Consider the following 19,718-nt stretch of genomic DNA (forward strand, 5'->3'; position numbering starts at 1 on the left):
AAATTCAAAATATCTGTTAAATCATATTTATTGAGCAAAGTCTTACTCACCAAACGATTCCTTGAATGACGAGCGTGCATGGTAATAGTTGTTCATGTACTGGATTTTCATTTAATGTTAGACATAGACACCTATATAAATATACATTATGAATAAACTGGCTTTTTTAAAAAAAAGTAATACAATTGAGTTTCTTGCCAGTTCTTCTCAATCGGATCTATATACTGAACTGAATTTGAATTTATTATTATTTCAGCCGCCAAGCTTCTTATTTTGTAAGCTGAAGTTGTGTTTTGAGTCTTGAATTTTAGAGGAATATGTCCACGCTATAAAATTACAAACTAGGTTCTTCAGTGTACATTCTTCAGTACTCTTTCTATCTATATTCAAAGACCATATGCCTCTCTCCGACCAAGCGCGATAGCAATATTTTCAATCGGAATTTAGCCGTAAATATTTATGTTCCACTCTCTCGGCTTACTCTATTATTACAGTAAATATATAGGTATAATTTCGTTATTCCGAAAATTCATTATAATTCCAATGTCTTGAACAATCTTTAATACAATCTTGGTTTGTTCATGCGAATGTGCTGAAGATAGGTCGTTTGATGAAAATCAAGTTTTTCAGTTAGGTACATGTACCTATTTCTAAATCTTATTTATTATAGCACTTTTTTTTTATTACTGAGAACTTTTCAGTTAAATCTCAAATGTTACACATGCCGTGCGATAAGGATTCTAGGAAGTAGATTTTGGCACGTTTAGAAACGTGTTGTTAATGTTTTGAAACGTGTTGGTCGCAGCTGGCCTTTGCAGCTTCACGGAACAAGGGGGCAAGTGCAAATGGCACTCCAAACCCGCGGAAGGAGTTGTGGAGCGGCTGAAGGCTAACTCCCGATTGATGGATATGACTTTAGTCTGAGGGTGCAGTTAGGGGTTCAAACCTCGTGTCTACGCACTCAACGCACCGCTCCGCGGGCTGGGGGCAGTGCTGCGCATCGGCAACTGCGGTCGGTGGCGGACACCGGCACTTCTTGTCCCTCCATTAATCTCCACTATAAAATCACCAATCTCCAATAAAAAAAACTGTTATGAACTACGGACAGATTCAGATAAAATTTAGAATGCGATTATTTGTAAGCCGGTAAGTGTCGATGCCGGTCGGACAAGAAGTGCCGGTGTCCGCCACCGGCCGCAGTTGCCGATGCGCAGCACCGCCCCCGCAGCCCGCGGAGCGGTGTTTTGAATGCGTAGACACCTCGCTCAGGCCGTCGTAATATCGATCCCCATTTGAATTGGATGGGGGATCGATCGGAGAGGATATCATAAATGCGAAAGTTTGTGAGATGAATGGATGTTTCTTACTCTTTCACACAGTACACTTTATTAAACGGATTTTGTTGAAACTTAGCTATAATTTAAGCTTCATTTTATATTGAAATTTAACGCAGATGAAACTGCGGGCACAGTTATAAATAAAACGAACTACAATCAATGTCGTTATATAAAAAACTATTCGACCAGCAAATGGTCCCAAATAACAAAATATCTAAAACGTTAAAACCCGAGCTGCATCGCATAAAATGCAGTGTGTTTTAAATTTAGTAAATTGCTCGAGCCCCGGAAAATATTTACCGGGGCGTTGATTTTAATTTTTTATTTTGGTACACTGCAATTAAGGTGCACTTTGTCTTAACGACCAGACCGAATTTTAGGTTAGTGGCTACTTAAACCTTTGGCCACAATGTTCGAGCTTAATTCTTTAATGTTAGTATGAGAAAACTTGCTGGAAGTTTCGAGAATAAATAAAGGTCTGGAGCGGTGCAGGTTTTTGTGATATAGTGATTCAAATCAGCACGTTCGATAGTAGATTGTGCCAGTGTACGTTTTATCTAACGACACGTAGGTCACACAGTTTGTTTTTTTTTTTTATGATAATGGAATGGTGCACCCGCCTGCGCTAACGGTTTACGCTGGCGGGGCTCCAGTGGAGGATGATAAGATGAGCATGAGGTCAGGTCAGTTAGCCTATCGTGACAAATTCATCAAAAATTTATCACGATGGTTTCCAGGGGCAAACGCGTGGCGGTCAACCTGACATGGTACATTGCTAGCAATAAGATAATAATAATAATAATAATAATAATCTCAAGACAATTCACACAGCGCCATCTAGACCCAAGTTATGCTAGCTATAGCTTGTGTTATGGGCACTAGACAACTAGACTATTTTTTTTCGTAAATACATACATATTATACATAGAAAACACCCAGACCGTCACAAACAATCATACTCATGAATACAAATGTTTGTGCCGTGCGAGGAATCGAACCCGCGACCATCGGACGTAAAGCGGTGTGCTAAACCACTAGACCACCGAGGTCGTCAAAGATCAATCCACATTACTAACAATCCTCTTTCCCCCAGGCCACGCAGTTGTGAATATATTTAGTTTATGTAATTAGCCTAAGGTAGAGTAATTCGAGATATAACAGTTAATATACAAGTTCCGCCCTATTGGGGGAAATAAGGGTATAATCTACCATGTCGGGTAGACCTCCACGCGGTTCCCCCTGGAAACCATCGTGATAAATTCTTGTTAAATTTGTCACGATGGGCTAACTGACCTGACCTCATGTTCATCTTATCATCCTCCACTGGTGCCGCGCCAGCGTAAACCGTTAGCGCAGGCGGGTGCACCATTTCATTATCATCCATAAAAAAAAAAGTTCCGCCCTACTGTCCATGTTTACTTTCACCACCGCTTATGCCGTCACATCCTGGTGGCGAGGAAAAACATACCAATGATTATAATTAACCATTTACTAATAATCTCACATTATTATTTTATACTACCTATTAGGGTGTTCATGTATTATACATATAAACCTTCTTCTAGAATCACTCTATCTATTAAAAAAACCGCTTCAAAATCCGTTGCGTAGTTTTAAAGATTTAAGCATAAATAGGGACGGACAGACTGCGACAGCGACTTTGTTTTATAATATAATGTTAATGACTAGATGTACCCGCGACTACGTCCGCGTGGAGTTCAACTTTATTTGTCTAAAATAAAAGCTACTCCTTATTACATCAGCTACTTGCCAAAAAAAACCTGTTAAAATCGGTTCAGCCATTTCGGAGATTAGCCGGAACAAACAGACCGACAGACAGGCAGGCAAAAATTTTAAAAAGTGTATGCATCGTATTTATATTTATATTCATATGCATGCAGTAAAAAACGGTTATTTCAATATTACAAACAGACACTCCAATTTTATTTAACTTTTTGAACTGCCAAACTGGAATTCATTGTTCGTCCCACGCGTAGTGTTAATCTCAAGTTAAGAAGGTACAATTGAAGGGAGATAATCTTGAAACAAATAAGGTCATCCGTTAAACAGCTATCTCGCAAACTGATAGTACAATTACCAAAGTTCCAACAGCAGTTAGCCCATCAAACGGCCATTGTACAAAGTTATAGACAAACCGAGTTTATTACGGATATTGGCTCGCTTGGATTCTGGCCAACGCGTATCGCGATGGATACTACAAATAAATTAAGGTAGAAAGCACATTTAGCTATTTTTCGAGCAAACCATGGAGCGTTTGATAGTGAATGAACGAATAAATGAATGAATGAATGAATGAAAGAATGAAAGAATGAAAGAATGAAAGAATGAAAGAATGAAAGAATGAAAGAATGAAAGAATGAGAGAATGAAAGAATGAAAGAATGAAAGAACGAAAAAACGAAAGAACGAAAGAACGAAAGAACGAAAGAATGAATGAAAGAATGAATGAAAGAATGAAACTCTTTATTGTTCCTCTCACAGAAAATACAATTATATATACAATTATGTATATTTAAAAAAAAATATATAATACAATAAACAAGACAAAGAGATAACAACGGGCGGCCTTATCGCTAAAAAGCGATCTCTTCCAGGCAACCTTAATAGAGACTTTGACCTTGATAGTGAGAGATATTAAAAACAAATTCATAATATCTTTATTCATGTAGGTCTATTACAGATCGTCATCATTATCGCAGCCCGGAAGACGTCCACTGCTGGACATAGGCCTCCCCCAAAGATATCCAGACCTCCCAAATTACAGACTACTTATATATAACAAGCTACTCGCCCCGGCTTCGCACGGGTGTACATGTATTATACATATAAACCTTCCTCTAGAATCACTCTATCTATTTAAAAAAACCGCTTCAAAATCCGTTGCGTAGTTTTAAAGATTTAAGCATATATAGGGACGGACAGACAGCGACAGCGACTTTGTTTTATACTATGTAATGATTATCCCATCAGAAACATAAATGTGAAATGATAGCCGAGTTTAATATTATATGCCTTGATTGTTGACTTCTACGACAAAAGAGATGAGATCTAAATGAGTGCCAAGTTCAATGGTCTGTCCTGAAATGTATTTATAACAATATAAAATATCATTTCTTCTTATAACTTAGGATAATATGCTGTAGCCTAAGGTCTAACTTGGCCAGTTTTCGAAATATACTGTAGCCTTCGCAAGTTCTAAACATGTTACTTGTCGGTTCCTATTTTAATATTAGTAGTAACTAGCAATCGAAAGTATTAATTGTTATATGAGAACTGGCCAAGCTACGTTACTGTAAAGATTCGTCACAATCTGTACAGTAGTGTTTACGTGAAGTAGTACCATATTCATAAACGTGTACAATATTAGTAAGATAAGCAACTAACCTGGCTTTGTTCGTTTACTATACTTGCAATATAGCGTTAACGGAACTGAAATGATATTCAGAATAGTTTGTGTTCTATCAAAAGTTGTTACTCCATTTTGTATACATATTTTTTACAGTTCGATGAGTATTCTAAGTATATTTGGAACAATGTCGTCGGAAACATGGGGAACTATCCAACTTTTTGAGAACATTGTAACTTTATTTATTAATTTTAATCACTACATGGTATAAAACAAAATCACTGTCTGTTTGTCCCTATGTATGCTTAAATCTTTAAAACTGATGCAATGGATTTTGAAGCGGTTTCTTTTAATAGATAGAGTGATTCAAGAGGAAGGTTTATATGTATATTACATGTACACCTGTGCGAAGCCGGGGCGAGTAGCTGGTACATTATAAGTAGACAACAGTTAGGTTAGGTAATCATAAACAAGTACGAGTTTTCAGACCAAATTGAGCCTATATATGAGATGATTGACTTCTTACGAGGCAATTTTTAAGGTGGCAACCCTTTTATTTACCATGGGGACTTCTTCTTACGAAATATTTTTTGAAATGGCAACTCTTTTATTATTTTGCGAGACCATTTATTAATAATATAAGTCCCCAACTTATTCCTACGAGGCAATTTTTAAGCTAGCAACCCTTTTATTAGTTTGCGAGACCATTTACCATGGAGACTTACTCTTAGGAGGCAATTTTTTAAGGTGGCAAATCTTTTATTGTTTTTTAAAGTGGCGAAAATTTATCATACGTAGGTTGGCAACCCTGAATGCCGGTGCACTGTAAATATTCAGTATTCAGGTATAAACAGAAGACAAACTGCTGCAGTTGGGTAAAACTGAATTAATTGCTAACATTAAGTGCGCTGTTGTTTGGTGTACAATTTATGCAACAGGATGGAACGTGTTTGGATAACGGATGGCAAACACTAAACTTAATAATAATAATAATACTCTTTCACGTAAAAACTCTTCCACTCCATGTATTTATATTTGATAGCCTCGGTGGTCTAGTGGTTTAGCATACCGGTTTACTTCCAATAGTCGCGGGTTCGGTTCCTCGCACGGTGCAAACATTTATATTCATGAGTATGATTTTTTGTATCGGTTTTAGTTTTTTTTATGTTAATAAACGACGCAGTGTCATGAGTTAAAAAAAATCAATGGGATTGAAATGGAGGATGAAAATTTATGTCAATAGTTAATTTTTTTATGTATGATAATGGATTGGTGAAGCCGGTTTACGCTGGCGGGGCACCAGTGGAGGATGATAAAACTATATAAAAATATGAGGTCAGGTCAGTCAGCCCATCGTGACAAATTCACCAGAAATTTATCACAATGGTTTCCAGAGGGAACCGTGTGGTGGATAACCAGACATGACCTGTTAATCCTGGCTTAAAAACATCTAAGCTGAAGTAAGAGGGATGGAGAGAGGGAAGGGATGGATGGGTGGGAGAGAGGGAAGAAATAAGGGATGGAAATTTGTGCAGACGAAGTTGGAGTATTGCGTGACGCAGCAATATTATTTACAGTCTAAGTATATATAACTCAAAGGTGACTGACATAGTGATTTATCAACGCACAGCCCAAACCACTGGACGGATCAGGCTGAAATTTAGCATGCAGGTAGATGTTATCACGTAGGCATCTGCTAAGAAAGGATTTTGATTAATTCTACCCCCCAGGGGATAAAATAGGGGATGAAAGTTAGTATGAAACTTTGTCAATTTTAAACTGATCGGGCTGAGACTTTGCATGCATAAAGCTACTATGACGTAGGCATCCCCTAAGAAAGGATTTTGATAAATTCCACCCTAAGGGGATGAAATAGGGGATGAAAGTTTGTTAGATTTTCGACTGATTGAACTGAAATTAAAGATTGGAGCTACTATGATGAAGATGTTCGCTTAAATAGCATTTTGATAAATTCAACCCACATAGGGATAAAATAAGGGATGATGCAGGATGTAAATGTATTAGTTTGATACTATCAGTACCTAATGGAACGAATAGGGGGGAACGGGATTGTTAGTAATGTGGACTCATGACCCCATTACTAGCAATGTACCATGTCAGGTTGACCTCTACGCGGTTCCCTCTGGAAACCATCGTGATAAATTTCTGGTAAATATGTCACGATGGGCTAACTGACCTGACCTCATGTTCATCTGATCATCCTCCACTGGTGCCCCGCCAGCGTAAACCGTTAGCGCACCATTACATTATCATCCGTAAAAAAAAAAAATGGATCGAATAAATTAAGACGAACAAAATAATTTTTAGTTCTTTAGGGTACTTTTATTTTATAAAAATAAAATTAAATTCCATGCGGACGAAGTCGCGGGAACAGCTAGTAAATATATATTTAAGTATTCATATCAGTTGTTTAGTACCTATAACATAAGCTCTGGTTAGATTGGGATTAGAGGACGCTCTGTCAATAGGTGTAGATTAAAAAAGCTGAAATAGGGAATGTAATGTACAGACGAAGTGCAAGTAACAACTAGTATTATGTCAAAAGTGCTTAAAACAAAATTGAAATAAGGGATGGATATTTGTGCAGACGAAGTCGCATATCGTTTGTTATTTATATTGTATTTTTTACATTGCACTGAATAAAATATTTTTCTTTCTTCTTTCTTTCTTGCTTTCTTTCTTTCTTTCTTTCTTTCTTTCTTTCTTTCTCTCTTTCTTTCTTTCTTTCTTTCTTTCTTTCTTTCTTTCTTTCTTTCTTTCTTTCTTTCTTTCTTTCTTTCTTTCTTTCTTTCTTTCTTTCTTTCTTTCTTTCTTTCTTTCTTTCTTTCTTTCTTTCTTTCTTTCTTTCTTTCTTTCTTTCTTTCTTGCTTGCTTGCTTGCTTGCTTGCTTTCTTGCTTGCTTGCTTGCTTGGTTTCTTTCTTTCTTTCTTGATTTCTTGCTTTCTTTCTTTCTTTATTTCTTTCTTTCTTGATTTCTTGCTTTCTTTCTTTCTTGCTTGCTTTCTTTCTTTCTTGCTTTCTTTCTTTCTTGCTTTCTTTCTTTCTTGCTTTCTTGCTTTCTTTCTTTCTTGCTTTCTTTCTTTCTTTCATATAACAACTAGTATAACATGACATGGCGATATTTTCGGGCGTACTATACACCGTATATAATTTCAGGAACCGTTCGCGGTACTAGCAAATCATTTTCGCATTTCTTAACAGACGTCCAATTTCCGGGTTTGTCCGTGAATGTAAAAATTACGCAATAACCTTAACGTAGCTGTGATAAAAAAAAGAACATACGTACCTACACTGCACTCAATGTAACAGAAAAAAAATAAAATGTGTTATAAAATATTTTCTTTGTAAAAAAGATTATTATAAAATTGAAGAATTTATAAATGGTAATAATGTTTTTGTAGAAAATATTTATCTTAAAATTCATAGCGCTGACAATGTTATCTGATTGAACAGAGATTAATTGCTACCGGTTTCTATGTTGATTGTCGCCTGCCTAATCCTTGTTAATATAAATATAATTGAATCAATATTTATTTAAAAGAGCAACACACAAGTTTCTTGCTCATTCTTCTTGTGTCTGCATTCCGAATGAGCGGTAGGATAAAAAATCTTGACTATTCAAAAGTGCTTATATTAAGTTTATTTGAATAAAGATTATTTTTATTTCTATTTTATAGACTGTAACTGGTATTATAATTTAAATAAATAATACAGAGAATTGTTTGGTGGCGAGATCAGAAGTGGTGGCCGGTCGGTGCAGTGCTATTCCCTCTAGCCGCGCCCCGTAGCATTGCTCGCGGACTCCAGTCCCGCGAGCCGACGATGTCCAAATAGAAATGGATATTTCTTAAGTTTATTATTAAACATACTTATAAAGTGTTTGTTTATAGTTTTAAATTAAAGTATATATGGTACTTATATAGAAATAAAAAAAATCTTGGTTACCTGTTTGTTTGTTCTTACTAATCTCCGAATTTATTGGATCTATTTTGACAGGACTTTCACTCGCAGACAGCTAATATTATAAAGAATAACATAGACTACATTTATTTAAGAAATTCTATTTATTTAATTTAAAAAAGAAGTTTTATTCATTTAATAACAAACAAATGTACGTATAACAACTAGTAATGATATAAATTAAGTAAACAGTTTCAGATCTATACACAATTTAAATCAATTAAACCTTATTTATTGAGTCCAATTTATAATAAAATAGTTGACTAATAAAAAACAAAAAGGTGAGATAAAATTCATATCTATCTTCATAAATCTTTGTCACACTCTATCTACAGCGATCTATATTGATATATCTTTGTCACTTTCTATCTATCGAAGCGAAATACAGATATCACTACGATTAACAAAGTATTTAACATTAATAACAATGAACAGGTATACCTTATCTGTGGTACACCCCTTGACACGGGGTGAAAAAGGGTTTTAACCGGTTATAAACCTAAAATAATGGATCCGTATAAAAATGTCCTTTTATTCTTATAAAAAAGAAGCTTTTATCTCATCCATTAGAACAAAATGCGCGCTGCCATGCAAATATTTTCTGTTTACTGTTATGTCCCAAGGTGAGGCCCTATATTGTTATGAAAAGGGGATGTCGTAAGTTTTAAGTGGCTCGACATATGGGGGCGGAGGTCTGTCGGGAAGGGGTGGTACTGAGGGTAAGTTTAAAAAGAATTTGTAAATAATAAAAACGTTCAAATGATGATGTCAGTCGTTGACTCCATTTACATGCAAACGTCGTGAGACAAAAACTGCTCAACAATAGAAATAATATATGTGTAGCTATTTATATTAGCAACTAACTCTCCGGTGATAGAAATACCGATAATAAACCGGTGATAACACCTTGAATTTATATATATCAAGAAAAGTGTGGGCATGTCAAGAGTATTTTCATTTATATTCTAACTACCAGCCCCGGCTTCGCATGTATGATACATACAAAACCTTCCGTTTGAATCTATCTGTCGCTAAAAACTATATTAAAACCGTTGGTAGTTAAAAAATCTAATAACATAGCTAAGTAATTATTTATATATCTTTACATCACATTACGTCTAATGTGATGTAAAGATATTTAAATCTTCTTCTTTTTCATCCTCGCCTCGTCCCGTTACTCGGGGTCGGCTTTTCTAATCTAGGGGCGCCATACATTTCGCTGGTAAGCATCGTCATTTGACAGGATGACATGATTTCGGCATGAGAAGAACTGATAAGAAACTCAGCTCGTCTTATTTTAAATAAATGTTGTACATGTTCACAATAATACAACATAATAATATACAACAATTCCATTCTATTTGAATTGAATATTATTTCTGTAACGGAATACAAGCAATTTTGTATACTTTTGATTCTCCCACTCATTCGGAACGCTGATTCATCACAAGAAGAATGAGCGAGAAACTTGTGTGTTGCTCTTTTAAATAGATGTTATTCAATATAATGAATAACATCTATTTAAAAGAGCATACATTACACAATAACAAGTAAGAGGCTTGCAATAATCAACATAGAAATGGCTACGCTGAGTGCGTGTGTGTGTGAGTTCTTATGCAATTAGATAATAATGTGAGCGCTATATTTTTTTTCTACATATACATTATTATCATTTACGTCGTTTAATAACTGAAACTCAGTAAAAAGAAACAAAAGAAAATATTTGTTTTTAGATACGCAAATTAGTTGAAACTTTTCTTATGATATTATGACATTATCTACGCATATAAATAAAATGTCTGTTTGTAATATTGACATAATCGTTTTTTGTCTGACTATCTGTCTGTTTGTTCCGGCTAATCTCTGAAATGGCTGGACCAATTTAGACGTTACTTTTTTTGGCAGGTAGCTGATGTAAAAATGAGTAACTTAGACTACATTTGTTTTAGAAAAATAAAGTTAAATTCCACGCGGACAAAATCGCGGGCACAGATAGTAGTTAAATAAAACCGCTTAAGCTTATAGTATTATAACAGGAAATATTCAGAGTAAACAATCACACACCGTGACCGCAGATTAACCCCTATCTTCACTTCCCGAGACACCGATCGCAAAACAAACAAAATCTATTAGCTTGAAAAGGGTGACGTCAGTTTTGTACACGTCACATGCCCAGTATTGAAATATGAGATGATATAAAGCTGTCCTTCTGTGAAACGGTTCATTAGTTACAAGGCTAGGTATTAATTGAGTCGGTTCGTTAGTTACAAGGCTAGGTATTCATTGAGTCGGTTCGTTAGTTACAAGGCTAGGTATTAATTGAGTCGGTTCGTTAGTTACAAGGCTAGGTATTCATTGAGTCGCTTCGTTAGTTACAAGGCTAGGTATTCATTGAGTCGGTTCGTTAGTTACAAGGCTAGGTATTCATTGAGTCGCTTCGTTAGTTACAAGGCTAGGTATTCATTGAGTCGGTTCGTTAGTTACAAGGCTAGGTTTCCATTGAGTCGGTTCGTTAGTTACAAGGCTAGGTATTAATTGAGTCAGTTCGTTAGTTACAAGGCTAGGTATTAATTGAGTCGGTTCGTTAGTTACAAGGCTAGGTGTTCATTGAGTCGGTTCGTTAGTTACAAGGCTAGGTATTCATTGAGTCGGTTCGTTAGTTACAAGGCTAGGTATTAATTGAGTCAGTTCGTTAGTTACAAGGCTAGGTATTAATTGAGTCGGTTCGTTAGTTACAAGGCTAGGTGTTCATTGAGTCGGTTCGTTAGTTACAAGGCTAGGTATTCATTGAGTCGGTTCGTTAGTTACAAGGCTAGGTATTAATTGAGTCAGTTCGTTAGTTACAAGGCTAGGTATTAATTGAGTCGGTTCGTTAGTTACAAGGCTAGGTGTTCATTGAGTCGGTTCATTAGTTACAAGGCTAGGTTTCCATTGAGTCGGTTCGTTAGTTACAAGGCTAGGTGTTCATTGAGTCGGTTCGTTAGTTACAAGGCTAGGTATTCATTGAGTCGGTTCGTTAGTTACAAGGCTAGGTATTAAGTGAGTCGGTTCGTTAGTTACAAGGCTAGGTGTTCATTGAGTCGGTTCATTAGTTATAAGGCTAGGTTTCCATTGAGTCGGTTCGTTAGTTACAAGGCTAGGTGTTCATTGAGTCGGTTCGTTAGTTACAAGGCTAGGTATTCATTGAGTCGGTTCGTTAGTTACAAGGCTAGGTATTAATTGAGTCGGTTCGTTAGTTACAAGGCTAGGTGTTCATTGAGTCGGTTCATTAGTTACAAGGCTAGGTTTCCATTGAGTCGGTTCGTTAGTTACAAGGCTAGGTATTCATTGAGTCGGTTCGTTAGTTACAAGGCTAGGTGTTCATTGAGTCGGTTCGTTAGTTACAAGGCTAGGTATTCATTGAGTCGGTTCGTGAGTTACAAGGCTAGGTATTCATTGAGTCGGTTCGTTAGTTACAAGGCTAGGTATTCATTGAGTCGGTTCGTTAGTTACAAGGCTAGGTGTTCATTGAGTCGGTTCGTTAGTTACAAGGCTAGGTGTTCATTGAGTCGGTTCGTTAGTTACAAGGCTAGGTAAACATTGAGTCGGTTCGTTAGTTACAAGGCTAGCTATTCATTGAGTCGGTTCGTTAGTTACAAGGCTAGGTATTCATTGAGTCGGTTCGTTAGTTACAAGGCTAGCTATTCATTGAGTCGGTTCGTTAGTTACAAGGCTAGGTATTCATTGAGTCGGTTCGTTAGTTACAAGGCTAGGTGTTCATTGAGTCGGTTCGTTAGTTACAAGGCTAGGTACTCATTGAGTCGGTTCGTTAGTTACAAGGATAGGTGTTCATTGAGTCGGTTCGTTAGTTACAAGGCTAGGTATTCATTGAGTCGGTTCGTTAGTTACAAGGCTAGGTGTTCATTGAGTCGGTTCGTTAGTTACAAGGCTAGGTATTCATTGAGTCGGTTCGTTAGTTACAAGGCTAGGTATTAAGTGAGTCGGTTCGTTAGTTACAAGGCTAGGTGTTCATTGAGTCGGTTCATTAGTTACAAGGCTAGGTTTCCATTGAGTCGGTTCGTTAGTTACAAGGCTAGGTATTCATTGAGTCGGTTCGTTAGTTACAAGGCTAGGTATTAATTGAGTCGGTTCGTTAGTTACAAGGCTAGGTGTTCATTGAGTCGGTTCATTAGTTATAAGGCTAGGTTTCCATTGAGTCGGTTCGTTAGTTACAAGGCTAGGTGTTCATTGAGTCGGTTCGTTAGTTACAAGGCTAGGTATTCATTGAGTCGGTTCGTTAGTTACAAGGCTAGGTATTAATTGAGTCGGTTCGTTTGTTACAAGGCTAGGTGTTCATTAGTTACAAGGCTAGGTTTCCATTGAGTCGGTTCGTTAGTTACAAGGCTAGGTATTCATTGAGTCGGTTCGTTAGTTACAAGGCTAGGTATTAATTGAGTCGGTTCGTTAGTTACAAGGCTAGGTATTAATTGAGTCGGTTCGTTAGTTACAAGGCTAGGTGTTCATTGAGTCGGTTCGTTAGTTACAAGGCTAGGTATTCATTGAGTCGGTTCGTTAGTTACAAGGCTAGGTATTAATTGAGTCGGTTCGTTAGTTACAAGGCTAGGTGTTCATTGAGTCGGTTCGTTAGTTACAAGGCTAGGTATTCATTGAGTCGGTTCGTTAGTTACAAGGCTAGCTATTCATTGAGTCGGTTCGTTAGTTACAAGGCTAGGTATTCATTGAGTCGGTTCGTTAGTTACAAGGCTAGCTATTCATTGAGTCGGTTCGTTAGTTACAAGGATAGGTATTCATTGAGTCGGTTCGTTAGTTACAAGGCTAGGTATTCATTGAGTCGGTTCGTTAGTTACAAGGCTAGGTATTAATTGAGTCGGTTCGTTAGTTACAAGGCTAGGTATTCATTGAGTCGTTTCGTTAGTTACAAGGCTAGGTGTTCATTGAGTCGGTTCGTTAGTTACAAGGCTAGGTTTTCATTGAGTCGGTTCGTTAGTTACAAGGCTAGGTATTCATTGAGTCGGTTCGTTAGTTACAAGGCTAGGTTTTCATTGAGTCGGTTCGTTAGTTACAAGGCTAGATGTTCTTTGAGTCGGTTCATTAGTTATAAGGCTAGGTTTCCATTGAGTCGGTTCGTTAGTTACAAGGCTAGGTGTTCATTGAGTCGGTTCGTTAGTTACAAGGCTAGGTATTCATTGAGTCGGTTCGTTAGTTACAAGGCTAGGTATTAAGTGAGTCGGTTCGTTAGTTACAAGGCTAGGTGTTCATTGAGTCGGTTCATTAGTTACAAGGCTAGGTTTCCATTGAGTCGGTTCGTTAGTTACAAGGCTAGGTATTCATTGAGTCGGTTCGTTAGTTACAAGGCTAGGTGTTCATTGAGTCGGTTCGTTAGTTACAAGGCTAGGTATTCATTGAGTCGGTTCGTTAGTTACAAGGCTAGCTATTCATTGAGTCGGTTCGTTAGTTACAAGGCTAGGTATTCATTGAGTCGGTTCGTTAGTTACAAGGCTAGCTATTCATTGAGTCGGTTCGTTAGTTACAAGGATAGGTATTCATTGAGTCGGTTCGTTAGTTACAAGGCTAGGTATTCATTGAGTCGGTTCGTTAGTTACAAGGCTAGGTATTAATTGAGTCGGTTCGTTAGTTACAAGGCTAGGTATTCATTGAGTCGTTTCGTTAGTTACAAGGCTAGGTGTTCATTGAGTCGGTTCGTTAGTTACAAGGCTAGGTTTTCATTGAGTCGGTTCGTTAGTTACAAGGCTAGGTATTCATTGAGTCGGTTCGTTAGTTACAAGGCTAGGTTTTCATTGAGTCGGTTCGTTAGTTACAAGGCTAGATGTTCTTTGAGTCGGTTCATTAGTTATAAGGCTAGGTTTCCATTGAGTCGGTTCGTTAGTTACAAGGCTAGGTGTTCATTGAGTCGGTTCGTTAGTTACAAGGCTAGGTATTCATTGAGTCGGTTCGTTAGTTACAAGGCTAGGTATTAATTGAGTCGGTTCGTTAGTTACAAGGCTAGGTGTTCATTGAGTCGGTTCATTAGTTACAAGGCTAGGTTTCCATTGAGTCGGTTCGTTAGTTACAAGGCTAGGTATTCATTGAGTCGGTTCGTTAGTTACAAGGCTAGGTATTAATTGAGTCGGTTCGTTAGTTACAAGGCTAGGTATTCATTGAGTCGGTTCGTTAGTTACAAGGCTAGGTGTTCATTGAGTCGGTTCGTTAGTTACAAGGCTAGGTATTCATTGAGTCGGTTCGTTAGTTACAAGGCTAGGTATTAATTGAGTCGGTTCGTTAGTTACAAGGCTAGGTGTTCATTGAGTCGGTTCGTTAGTTACAAGGCTAGGTATTCATTGAGTCGGTTCGTTAGTTACAAGGCTAGCTATTCATTGAGTCGGCGTTAGTTACAAGGTAGGTATTCATTGAGTCGGTTCGTTAGTTACAAGGCTAGCTATTCATTGAGTCGGTTCGTTAGTTACAAGGATAGGTATTCATTGAGTCGGTTCGTTAGTTACAAGGCTAGGTATTCATTGAGTCGGTTCGTTAGTTACAAGGCTAGGTATTAATTGAGTCGGTTCGTTAGTTACAAGGCTAGGTATTCATTGAGTCGTTTCGTTAGTTACAAGGCTAGGTGTTCATTGAGTCGGTTCGTTAGTTACAAGGCTAGGTTTTCATTGAGTCGGTTCGTTAGTTACAAGGCTAGGTATTCATTGAGTCGGTTCGTTAGTTACAAGGCTAGGTTTTCATTGAGTCGGTTCGTTAGTTACAAGGCTAGATGTTCTTTGAGTCGGTTCGTGAGTTACAAGGCTAGGTGTTCTTTGAGTCGGTTCATTAGTTACAAGGCTAGGTATTCATTGAGTGGGTTCGTTAGTTACAAGGCTAGGTATCCATTGATTCGGTTCGTTAGTTACAAGGCTAGGTATTCATTGAGTCGGTTCGTTAGTTACAAGGCTAGGTATCCATTGAGTCGGTTCGTGAGTTACAAGGCTAGGTGTTCATTGAGTCGGTTCGTTAGTTACAAGGCTAGGTATTCATTGAGTCGGTTCGTTAGTTACAAGGCTAGGTGTTCATTGAGTCGGTTCGTTAGTTACAAGGCTAGGTTTTCATTGAGTCGGTTCGTTAGTTACAAGGCTAGGTATTCATTGAGTCGGTTCGTTAGTTACAAGGCTAGGTTTTCATTGAGTCGGTTCGTTAGTTACAAGGCTAGATGTTCTTTGAGTCGGTTCGTGAGTTACAAGGCTAGGTGTTCTTTGAGTCGGTTCATTAGTTACAAGGCTAGGTATTCATTGAGTGGGTTCGTTAGTTACAAGGCTAGGTATCCATTGATTCGGTTCGTTAGTTACAAGGCTAGGTATTCATTGAGTCGGTTCGTTAGTTACAAGGCTAGGTATCCATTGAGTCGGTTCGTGAGTTACAAGGCTAGGTGTTCATTGAGTCGGTTCGTTAGTTACAAGGCTAGGTATTAATTGAGTCGGTTCGTTAGTTACAAGGCTAGGTGTTCATTGAGTCGGTTCGTTAGTTACAAGGCTAGGTATTCATTGAGTGGGTTCGTTAGTTACAAGACTAGGTATCCATTGAGTCGGTTCGTTAGTTACAAGGCTAGGTATTCATTGAGTCGGTTCGTTAGTTACAAGGCTAGGTATTCATTGAGTGGGTTCGTTAGTTACAAGGCTAGGTATCCATTGAGTCGGTTCGACTCAATGGATAACTAACGAGTTACAAGGCTAGGTATTCATTGAGTCGGTTCGTTAGTTATAAGGCTAGGTGTTCATTGAGTCGGTTCGTATTAATTGAGTCGGTTCATTAGTTACAAGGCTAGGTGTTCATTGAGTCGGTTCGTTAGTTACAAGGCTAGGTATTCATTGAGTCGGTTCGTTAGTTACAAGGCTAGGTATTCATTGAGTCGGTTCGTGAGTTACAAGGCTAGGTGTTCATTGAGTCGGTTCGTTAGTTACAAGGCTAGGTATTCATTGAGTGGGTTCGTTAGTTACAAGGCTAGGTATTCATTGAGTCTGTTTGTTAGTTACAAGGCTAGGTATTCATTGAGTCTGTTCGTTAGTTACAAGGCTAGGTATTCATTGAGTGGGTTCGTTAGTTACAAGGCTAGGTATTCATTGAGTCTGTTCGTTAGTTACAAGGCTAAGTATTCATTGCGACGGTTTCAGGCGTTAAAATCAATTGATTATATTCTTACGAGGAAATTTATTTGTAACACTTTATTGATGTGTCTTTGTCACTCTCTATCTATCATCATCACCAACATTGATATGATATGACAAAATAGAACAATCTATACATATAAATAAAATTGGAGTGTCCGTTTGCAATATTGAAATAACCGTTTTTTACTACATGCATATGAATATAAATACGGAATATACACCAAAAACCACTTTTTAAAATTTATGTCTGTCTGTTTATCTGTCTGTTTGTTCCGGCTAATCTCTGAAATGGCGGAACCGATTTCGATAGGACTTATTTTGGCAGGTAGCTGATATAATAAGGAGTAACTTAGGCTACTTTTATTTTAGGAAAATTAAGTTAAGTTTCACGGGGACGAAGTCGCGGGAACAGCTAGTTAAAAATAAAACTGAAAAAGTTTTTTCGCTAATGTAATCTCTTACACACAACCTTTGGGTATTTAAAAATAAAATAAATAGGTGGGAGTGGAAATGAAGTAGGAAAATAAAATGAATCTAACTGACCTGACCTCATTCTCATCTCATCATCCACTGGTCCCCCGCCAGCGTATACCGTTAGCGCAGGCGAGAGCACCATTTCATTATCATCCCTTAAAAAGAATCCCCTTCCCCCAATAGCTATATTACAGCATATGATATAACAACGGTAAAATCTCAATACATTTGACAGTAAACGCGATATGAAAGCGCGGGGCTACAGCATCCAGTTTGAGAATATTACAATTTGTAGCGAACTATATTCTTTATTGTAACATATAAAGGCAATATGGGGAAATTGGCTATTATATGAGACGTAAAAATATGTGGAATATCAAAAATGTTTAAGGAATACGTTCCATTCTTGTGTAAGTTTATTAAAAGCAGGTATTGTTATCAGAGTTGATCTGCTTGCAGTTTTTCTACCACCGATTAATTTCGTCACATATTGTATGGAACTTCTCTTTATAATAAACTAGCTTAACCTCACAACTTCGTCTGCGTTTCGTTTCTCCACTTTTTGCAATATTTTTCATTGCAGCTCTGCTCCGCTACGCTATTGGTTGTAGGGTAATGTTATGTAGCTTAAAGTCTTTCTCGAAAAATGGATTATCCAACACAAAAAGAATTTTTCAATTCGTAATAGTAGTTCCTGAGATTAGCGAGTTCAAATAGACAAACTCTTTAGCTTTATAATTTTAGCATAGATATATCAGAACAATTCATACAACGCCATCTCATCATCATCATCATCATCGCAGCCCGGAAGACGTCCACTGCTGGACATAGGCCTCCCCCAAAGATCTCCACGATGATCGGTCCTGCGCTGCTCGCATCCAATGCCTTCCAGCGATCTTGACCAGATCATCGGTCCACCTTGCTGGAGGCCTTCCCACGCTGCGTCTTTCGGTCCGTGGTCGCCACTCGAGGACTTTACTGCCCCAACGGCCATCTGTCCTACGAGCTATGTGCCCTGCCCTCAACGCCATCTAGTCCCAAGCTAAGCAGATTGAGTGTTACGTATTATAGTAGGTAGTCTACCACTACCGTACCAGGGCGTTAGTCATAACTATAAATTGAGATTCAAAGTTGTTTGGTGTAGACTAGATATGAACTTATTACCTTTCAGTCTAAATCAAAGTAGCCATTACGTTGTATTTTTATACTTTCTTTAACTGCAATTGTATATATAAATATAAATAATGCATTTTGTATACAAAACTTTGTTTACAAAATTTTAAGTATATGTAACAAAAGAACAACAATTTATTTTGTTACTCGAGTAACAATATATTTAATATAAAACTGCTGTGAATTGGAGTTATTTGGTAGTTTGCACTCACATAAAATGTAATGTTGTACAACGCTTGTTTTAAAAGAGTACTAACCAAGTTTCTTGCCCATTCTTAGATAGATAGATAATAAATAGTTTATTTCATCGTTACAGACCAACACAATTAATCTTTTATATATATATAAACGCCGAAGATTAACTTGAGATATATTTTTTTTCTTTATTCATATAGGTCTATTACAGACTCTTATGATATGTCAAATCTACCGTCAGTTCGGACTGATTTCGAGATGAGAACTGACAAGAAGTTCAGCTCGTATTCTTTTCAATTAAATGTTGTACATATTTACAATAACACAGATTCATTTTTAAATTCAAATTTGGGAGAATAGAGTGACCACCAGCAATTGTAATTGCAAAAGTAAAAAGTCTAATCAGTGTTCGTAACCCGAACAGACCAGTCCGAACAAGCATTTGTGTTATGCAATACAAAATAGTCGTAAGTTTACTGCTGTAAGAAATTATTTACATGTCTGTATATTATCTTTATGAAATGATTAAATAGGAGACTATCAAGATTTGTACTGACTATACAGAGGCATCTTACAATTAGTTAGATTAGAGATATTCATGTTTATTTCATAACTTATTTATACTATAAAAATGTAATAATGATACAAAGTACAACAAGGAAATGATAATGGTCGTAAGTTCACTGTGGAAGATTGTTCAGAGAACAACATAATGATTTTCAGCTTCAACCCATTTGAGGGTACGGGAAATGGTTAAAAAAAAAGCAATAAAAATGGCTACTTATTGTGTTACGTTGCAAGTGTTTAATAATATAGTAGAAAATTTTATTCGATGTGATATGATGACTATACAAAAGTGCTTAAATGAGGTTTATTTCAATAAATGATTTTCTATTCTATTCTATTCTATTATCTATGGTTTGAATAAAGAAAACGTCTGTAAAATTATACTGTTCTATTATTAAACTGATTATAAAAACTTTTAATGTAATCAGTGCAAGAAATTTGATATTGCCGCTGGAAATAGCAAATCATACCAAGTTCT

The sequence above is a fragment of the Achroia grisella genome, unplaced genomic scaffold (assembly GCF_030625045.1).
Source record: "Achroia grisella isolate CSIRO2021 unplaced genomic scaffold, CSIRO_AGI_Agris_v1 utg509, whole genome shotgun sequence".
Taxonomy (NCBI): domain Eukaryota; kingdom Metazoa; phylum Arthropoda; class Insecta; order Lepidoptera; family Pyralidae; genus Achroia; species Achroia grisella.